Here is an 8,974-nt window from a genome sequence, read left to right as displayed (position 1 = left end):
TGGGGGAGAGAATTGGAAGAGTAAAAGTGTGAGAAAACTTGTGGCTTGAAATAAAGACAGTTTAATAGATAAAGCAAAAGCCGCGCACGCAAGCAGAGCAGAACAAGGAACCCATTCACCACTCCCCATGGGCAGGCAGGTGTTCAGCCATTGCCAGGGAAGCAGGGCTCCGTCACGCGTAATGGTTTCTTGGGAAGACAAACACCGTAACGCCGACGTCCCTCCACTCCTTCCTTCGTCTTTGCTCCAGCTTTGTATACTGAGCATGATGTCATATGGTAGGGAACATCCATTTGGCCAGCCTGGGTCAGCTGTCCTGGCTGTGTCCCCTCCCAGCTTCCCAGGACGAGAAGCTGGACTGTCCTTGACTACTTAGGAACAACTCAAAACATCAGCATGTTATCAACATTTTTTCATCTCACATTCAAAACACAGCCTCACACTAGCTTCTGTGAAGAAAATCATCCCAGCTGAAATCAGGACAGAGACTAATGAGCGAGCTGTGTTTGAAGAGTGAGCAGTTCAAACAGAATCATAGAATTATAGAGTAGTTTGGGTTGGAAGAGACCTTTAAAGGTCATCTAGTCCAACCCCCCTGCAATGAGCAGGGACATTTTCAACTAGATCAGGTTGCTCAGAGCTCCGTCTAACCTGACCTGGAATTCTTCCAGGGATGGGGCATCTACCACCTCTCTGGGCAACCTGTGCCAGTGTTTCACCACCCTCATTTTCAAAAATGTCTTCCTTCTATCTAGCCGAAATCTACCCTCTTTTAGTTTAAAACCATTACCCCCGTCCTATCACTACAAGTCCTGCTAAAAAGTCTGTCTTCATCTTTCTTATAAGCCCCCTTTAAGTACTGGAAAGCTGCAATAAGGTCTCCCTGGAGCCTTCTCTTCTCCAGGCTGAACAACCTCAACTCTCTCAGCCTGTCCTCATAGGAGAGGTGTTCCATGCCTCTGATCATTTTTGTGGCCCTCATCTGGACCAGCTCCAACAGGTTCATGTCTTTCCTGTGCTGAAGGCTCCAGGGCTGGATGCAGGACTCCAGGTGGGGTCTTACCAGAGCGGAGTAAAGGGGTGGAATCACCTCCCTCGACCTGCTGGCCACGCTTCTTCTGATACAGCCCAGGATATGGTTGGCCTTCTGGACATTGAGCCATTGACCGCTACCTTCTGGATGCGACCATCCAACCAATTCCTCATCCACCCAGCAGCCCACCCATCAAATCCATCTCTCTCCAATTTAAAGAGAAGGATGTTGGGGGACACCATGTCAAAGGCCTTACAGAAGTCCAGATAGATGACTTTGATAGCTCTTCCCTTGTCCACTGATGTGGTCACTCCATCATAGAAGGCCACTAGGTTGGTCAGGCAGGACTTGCCCTTGGTGAAGCCATGCTGGCTGTCTCCAGTCACCTCCCTGCCTTCCATGTGCCTTAGCATAGCTTCTAGGAGGATCTGCTCCATGATCTTCCCAGGCACAGAGGTGAGGCTGACAGGTCAGTAGTTCCCAGGGTTCTCCTTTTGACCCTTTTTAAAAATGTGTGCAATGTTTCCCTTTTTCCAGTCACTGGGGACTTCACCTGACTGCAGTGGCTTTTCAAGTATCATGGAGAGTGGCTTGGCAACTACATCAGCCAATTCCCCCAGGACGCTGTGATGCATCTTGTCAGGTCCCATAGACCTTGTGTATGTGGTATAAATGTGGTAGACCTTATAAAGTGGCTGAAGGTCATGACCAACCATAAGACGTTGGTTTACCAGGGCAGAAGGTGGGTTATCCTTATGTGGGAACTACAGTAGTGTGCTTGCATGGAGTTTTTGCACACTTGAGCCGAATATTTTTAGAGAAGAGTCTCAAGCACACATTTCATCTCACATTACAGGAAAATGCACTTTTGTTTGCACATCTCCCGGGCGTTGGCTGTAACGAGTATTTCCTGCACGTTCCCCACATTCTCAAGCACAACCCTAATTTTTCAGCATCTTGTGCATCAGATTTTCCTCAAGCTGGGCTATACGTTGTCATGCTTTAAACAGTAGAAGAAGCAGGCATATGGTTAACAGCAAGGTTCACAATGTCGCTCATGAAGATTGAGTTAAGTATTCTTGAATTAATGGTGGGAAGCGTTTGAAAAATCTGTTGTATAAACAAGGCCCAAGAGTATTATATTCTAAGGTAAATAATACGTTGTATACCTTTACAAGGAACAAAGCCAAATGAAATTATAGTTGCAGTTGAACCCTAAAGCGTAGTTGATTATCTGATTAGATAAGGAGCTACACATAAAACCTGAGAAATGTCCCTGTTGTCATTGACAAGGAGCCACTGAAACTTGGAAGGTTCGTACACCATCTTGGTCACAGCATATATCAAAATAACTTGAAGGATGGTATATTTGTTTGCCCGGGTGGTAAGCAGTAGAAGTAGATGTGATAAGATCTGTAGATTGTTCTGCCACTTTTCGTATATTTAAAGTTTCTGAGAAATTTGATTCAGTCCCCTGTATTGACCCTTCAGAGGCCTTAAATATTGATCACATCGCAAGGGTGTCACACACACACTTAGTTCCACTGAAGTATTGCAAGCGGTGGGGTGTGTTCAAAGAAGGAAGTCACAGTGACTCAACATACCAGAATAGTGGTCCTGTGGCTCTGACCCTGACTGTCACAGAAAAACCATGAAGTTATGAATAAATGGGTACTAATCCTGATGTGTTTGTGGTGCCAGGTGCTCTGCTTGCCTTCTGCAAAAGAGCAGCAGCAAGCTTTCATTTTGGGAGTCCTAGAGCTACAGAGAGGAGTTGTGCAGAGTGGGCGCTTGTCCACAGCAAACATCGTGGTGCCTGCAGCTCGCTTGGTCTCAGAGAAGAATCTGGGGTCAGCTCAAGTCAATGGTAAAAGCCTTCTCAGGAGACCCATGAGTTTGCCTCTAAAAATCAAGTGTCGGGGGTGTTGCGCTATGCCACTTTTTAGGAAAGGATTGCAAGAAGACAACATTTCTGAAAATGCAGTCCCGAGGAAGAAACAAAGTATTTCAGACTGCGAAGCAACACCTTCTAGCTTCAGGCAGAAGGTGGTTGCTGGGCTCGGTGTTTCAGCACACTTTCTAAGGCAAGTCTGTTTCTAGATACTTTCACACAAAAAAAAAGGTCAGTGGTCAGTGACTTGCCTGTAAAATCTGAAATGGGGTCCTAGGCCATGGGCGGGGTGGGGGGGAGGCCCCGAGGGTCAGTCAGGAGTGGTCAGTCCCAGTGATGCCCTCAGGGCCCTGATGTAGTCAATGGCTGCACCTGGGGTGTTGTTTCCAGTGCTGGATGCCCCAGTTCAAGAGGAGTGTTGGGAAACTGGCCTGGCACAAGGATACCAAGATGGCAGGGGCCTATGAGGAGAGGCTGAGGGATGTGGTCTTGTTGGAGGTAGGGAGGCTCAGGCTGCCTGACAGCAGTTGACACATGCTTGGAGAAGAGTTACAGAGGGAATGGAGGCGAGCTCGGCTCCACAGAAATGACCAGAACAAAAATAGGAAACAGGCACAGATTATGTCTTGGGAGTTTCAAGGTAGTCATCAGGGAAAAGGTCACCAGGAGATTAGCTGCCCAGAGGGGCATCAGAGTCTCACCCATGGGGGTTTTCAAGGCTCAGCTAGACAAGACCTCAACTGACCCGATCTTATCTGGGCAGGAGGTTGGACTTCCTATGGATGGATTTCATGGGCAACACTATCGATGACTGAAACTGGTTTGCCCTTTTGCGTCCATGTTTGGCAGTTCCCATTAAATGCTGCTGGGCCACAGAAAGGTTTCTCCTTGAGGCGTTTCTCCAGAGGCCTGTTGGCTAACCATAGAAGCCATAATAGACACTTGTGTATGCATTCATAGCCTGAAAACAAATGCACTGTTACCAAAGGAGCAGGACCCTGCCATACTTGGCTGCTGATAATGAAGTCCTTTGTGCATTTGAACCTTTGCTGGTTGAGGAGACAGCCTGCTGTGTGCAAAGCTAGTGGGGGCTCCCAGGACAGGGTAACACTGACCAGCTGCAGCACCCCAGCATGGGGTGACCAAAGCACCAGGAAGCCAAGACCCTAACCAGCTTCCAGGGCTTCTGCGTGCCCTTGAAGTCCCAAGGGAATGCTGGCACTGGGTTAATGCCTGGGGAGCTCCTGGGTTGGGCGTCCCACTCCCATTCTGCTGGGGGGAGATGATGCACACCCCACTCAACCCTGCACGGGTCCTGCACAGCACAGAGGCTCCACTGCACCCCGTGGGGATAAAGCCACAACAACAGAAATAAGTGGGAGGGAAGGGCTGGAAAGAGTGGTAGTAAGTGGGGCGTGGCAGAGGGTACCACCACCTTTTTTGGAAGAGGCACGTACATTTTGGACTCGTCGCTCAATCTCACTTGGCTCAGGGGTCACTACGAGCCGTGGTTTCATCCCACCTGTGGGAGTCAGGGCTGGGGCTTGGCTGCGTGAGCAGCTCGGCTCCTCCCCTGACACAAGAGGAGCCTTTCTGTTTTTGTAGTGAGAGATAAGAGTCGAGCAGCTCTGCTTGGCACCATGACCTGCTCTCGGTGAGCGTGCACAGTCTGAACATCAGCCAGGGCTTGGGACCTAATTGCTTTCAGTAAGTAAGTTGAGGCAACACTGAGGGAGAGAGGAGGAGTGCCCCAGGGCAGGATGAGGCATTACAAACACCACACGTCCTGCTGCCAAGTGACTGTTTCCTCATCCAGAGAGGAGCTATTTTGAATGATTTGTTCCCTTCAGGACACTCCTGAGTTAGGCATCTCACAAGCATGGCTCTGTTGGGAACCAGTGCTGCACAGAAATGCTTCCTAAGAAACCCTGGTGAGCATGGAACTACTCCAGCTGCTCAGCAAGGTGAGAGCACCTCGTGCTGCTGTGAAGGACAATGGCCTGGACGCTGCAAAGAGGGGGGTGAGCAGGAGTATGCTGGCTTGGTTGCTTTTCATGACAAATAGCCACAGATTCCTGCCCTCAGTCAGTCCCACCGTACCAAGGAGACTACCACGCATGACATCCACGTGTCCAGGGGTGGGCCAAAGCCTTTACACCCACTGCGCTTTGGGTCTGCTCCCGTACAGCGCCTAAGCCAGATCTCCAGCGCTGTGCAGGACCAGCTCCTTCCTGCAAATCCTCCTGGTCTAGGAAAGTTCTCCCTTCCCACCACATAGCGATTTCAGTCGCACTGCTGGCTGGTGGGGATACGGCATGGCACAGTCTGACCTGTAGTCTGTATGCATCTATGTGTGTATAGACACACACCCACACAGGCAGATGGGAGAAGCTGCTACACCACCCCTGCAGAAAGAAATGTTACTTGAAGACTCTGGCATGCAAGTTTCTGTTTTCTCACTTAGACATGTGCAACCAAACACATATCCTGTAGGTGGGAAGGTATTCTGTCAGTATTTTCCTTGTTCTCTGAAGCTGCTTTTAATATATGGATAAACTATTTTATCCCTGATTCAATATTTGCGCTATTGATTTCCTTGCCCTTATCATTTATTTTTTGCATTTTGCTTTATTTTCCCTCATACATTTTCATATTGTTTGCTCTAGGTGTAGTCTGCGGACATGTGTCCACACTGCAATCAGTCAGTGTGGTCATACAGGCACGCTCAAAGCTAGTTCACGGGTCAGTGGCAGTAGGGTGGATACGGCCCTGGAGTAACTTGCATCCACCCTGTTGGACCCTTTCCAAGCACACAAATGCAGGTTGCGGGATCACACAGCGGGGAGGGGGTCCTTCTCCCCATCTCAGCTTTCTTGATGGGGTGGGACGGATGTGTAAGGAGCGAGTTAGCAGGCTAGGACCATTCAGTATGGAAAAGGGATGGTAGTCGTTTGTAACGGGGGCTGAGAAGACCGTGAGTTGCATGGAGAAAGTAATCAGGGATAGCTGTTGACTGTCTCCTCTACCACAAGGACGGGGGCCGCAAGGGAAGATAGCAAGCAGCAGCTTCAAAGCCACAGGAGCTTCATCCTCCTCCGGTGTGTCATTCAACTGAGGAACTCCTGCCTGCGGTACACAGCAAAGGCTGGCAGGTTCCTCAGGATCAAAAAGTGTGTAATTTTATTTTAAAAAAAGCTTCTGTCTGGAAGAAGTGACATGATGGAGATTTTTTTTTGTCGTTTCTTGCACAAAATTCTAAAAAGTGTTTTGCTGAAAAGTAGAAGTACCTTGCCCTGAGTCATTTTAGTCCAATACATAGTGTAGTCATCTCAGCACTGGAGTATGCTTATTTTGGTGTTTTCGAGTGCAACAGTTGTACCAGAATTGAGAGTTAAGCAGTCATAGTTCTGAAATCCCAAGTTCAACCCTCACACATGGTTGCTCCCTATAGCTAGACTGATTTTGCAATTTTCCCTCTTGTATCTCAGCCAGGGAAGGGGGAGTTCTTGAAAAATAACCAGGAAAGATACTTAAACATTATAGTATTTCCGCTTGCTGTGAAAGCAGCTCTGTATTTTAGCAAGACGGCCTGGCCTCAAACCTCAATTTCCTGTGGTGACCACAGGACTTCTCTTTCAGGGCAAGGTAAGTGCTACACAAGAGTGTTTTGCCTGAGTAGCCATAAGCCTATATTTAGTATATGTGTAGTTCTGGTCTCTGTTTTATCCCTGTCTTTGCCTTCTTCAGGAGCAGGCTCCCTGGGTGGCATTGGGTTGGGCAGAGAGTGATACCGTTTTCATTCCTTCTGGAGATAACTGACCTAGCTACTTAACTTTATGACCAAAAACCCTCTTTCAAGGTTTGGTGAGAAGGAAAAAACAGAATTTCCTTAATGATTTTATTTGCCTCAATCACTTCTCTGGTATTTGCCCGTGAGAAACTCATTACCAGCTAGCTGGGGCCAGACGACATGGAATCAGTTAAGATCTGGGCTTGGCCACCTTGCATCAACCCCTGACGTCCAGTTGCCTGCCACAAGTTGGCTCATGTAAGACTAGAAGAGAATCTGCCTGTTGGGAACCTGGGATGCCCTTGGGGTGTTGCTAACAGGCCGCTGTCATGGCCTGTGGTTGGTGTACATGAGTGAGAAGTGACCCGAGCAGCCGCAGTACTAGCATGTCAGGATCATTACGTGGACGAGATGCGTCTCGCTACTAGGAAATTCCTAATGACTGAGATACAAGCTTAATGAAATGGAGGGGGGGAGGGGGGAGCTGACATAGCACCTTGAGTAAGGTCCAGCTCAAAAGAGATGGACCAGATCCTCAGCTGTTTTCTGTGCATTTTTTTTCTTTTTATTCCCCCTTTTTATTCCCCCCAAGACTTCTCATTATTTCTCATTTCCTAGGCTGTGATTCAGGAAGGACTCAACACATACCAGATGGTACACATGGGAGCAGTCCTGCTGTGGTCAGTGGAAGACACCTTCCCACCATGGTGCTCCTCAGGACCCAGACACGGGCTGTGTGTGTGTGTACCTTGGTGGTTGCACGCCTGAGCAACTCTGCGGGGCAGCTGGGAGGATGAGTTCGCTTTTCCAGAGTGCCAAAAAGGAAACCCGTGGTGCTTTGAATCTATTTTATTTTGAGTGTTCCTCTGACTGTACATAGGGAAGGAAAGACAAAACAGAAGCAACCTGAAGCCTTAGATGGTTATAAAAAATGTAGGTTCGTACATTGCTATTATAAAAGGCAACTTCTCCATAACTAGGCATGGGGTCACAAGTGAATAAAAATGTAAAGCTAAGGATTGGGTTGTACTTCATGTCCTATTTGACATTGATATTTGTGCTCTGGAAGTTTGACTTGGTCTTGTCATTTTTGATACACAAAATAAACAAAACCTGAGACAGAGGGCAAGCTTGTAAATAGGGGAGCAGCCACTGGAGAATTGTGATTTTATTTGTTTGCATTTTATTACTAGCCAGCCTAATAAGGTGGCTTACCCTGCAGCAGATAGATGCAAATAAGGCTAATAGCCTCTGGTGTCTGATTTTGCAAGCTGGGAAGTGACTCACTGAAGTTATTGGTAATAGGTTGCAGATTTCCTGTGAAAAAGATGTCACCTGCTTCTGTTAATTAGAAGAGTGTACTTTTGTGAGACAGATTGAAGTGATTAATTGTTGTAACTGTTTGGGGAAAAAAATTCTTTCATGCTTCACCGAGAAGGATGAAAAAAAGCCACACTGCTGAACCACAACCAGGCACTCTGGCCACTCTGACCAGCAAAGACAAAAGGAGATGTGCCTGTAAGAAGGACAGAGATCGCCCACTGACAATGTGAAACAAGCTGAAACCATGTCTTTGAAAAACCTTCCTGCAGTTTAAGTTGAAATCCCTTTTCTCGGATCTTGCCAGCAACCGTCTTGGAGGGTATTACAGTTCAATGGCCCTTCCTGGCAGGGCAAGCTTGTATGAACCAAGGGAGGAAGCTCACGTAGGAGCGTTGTACCACATACCAAGTTTAGTGCCATTGAATGGAGATACTACCACAGAATCACTAAAGTTGGAAGGGACCTTCAAGATCATCAATTCCAACCATTAATCCAGCGCCACCATGTCCCCTAAACCATGTCCTGAAGCACCACATCCACACGTTTTTTGAACACTTCCAGAGATGGTGACTCCACCACCTCCCTGGGCAGCCTGTACCAGTGCATAGAGAAAGATAATGGGAGCAGGCAAGACCAGCAGCTGCACAAAGTGAAAAGAGAACTGAAAGGTAGATGCTGTCTGCTGGCATAAACCAAAAATTCCTGTAGACAGCGGAAAGGTCAACCACCTTCCAAGATGGAGTAGTTTCATGGCAGGGCAGAATGCACACCCATTTAACTTCTACAATCTTTCCTTCAACTCTGACATTCAAAGTGAGGGTCAGAACGTGCACACTGTTGAAACCAGCCTTTTGCAAAGCCCTGTACGACTGGAAATGTGACTGTTCCTGGTGAATACATGCCCTGCTTCCACCACTGACCCTCCAGCACACACCAA

This window comes from Phaethon aethereus (assembly GCF_964289735.1).
Source record: "Phaethon aethereus genome assembly, chromosome: 2".
In the NCBI taxonomy this organism is placed as follows: Eukaryota; Metazoa; Chordata; class Aves; order Phaethontiformes; family Phaethontidae; genus Phaethon; species Phaethon aethereus.
Note: the sequence above shows the minus strand (reverse complement) of the source record.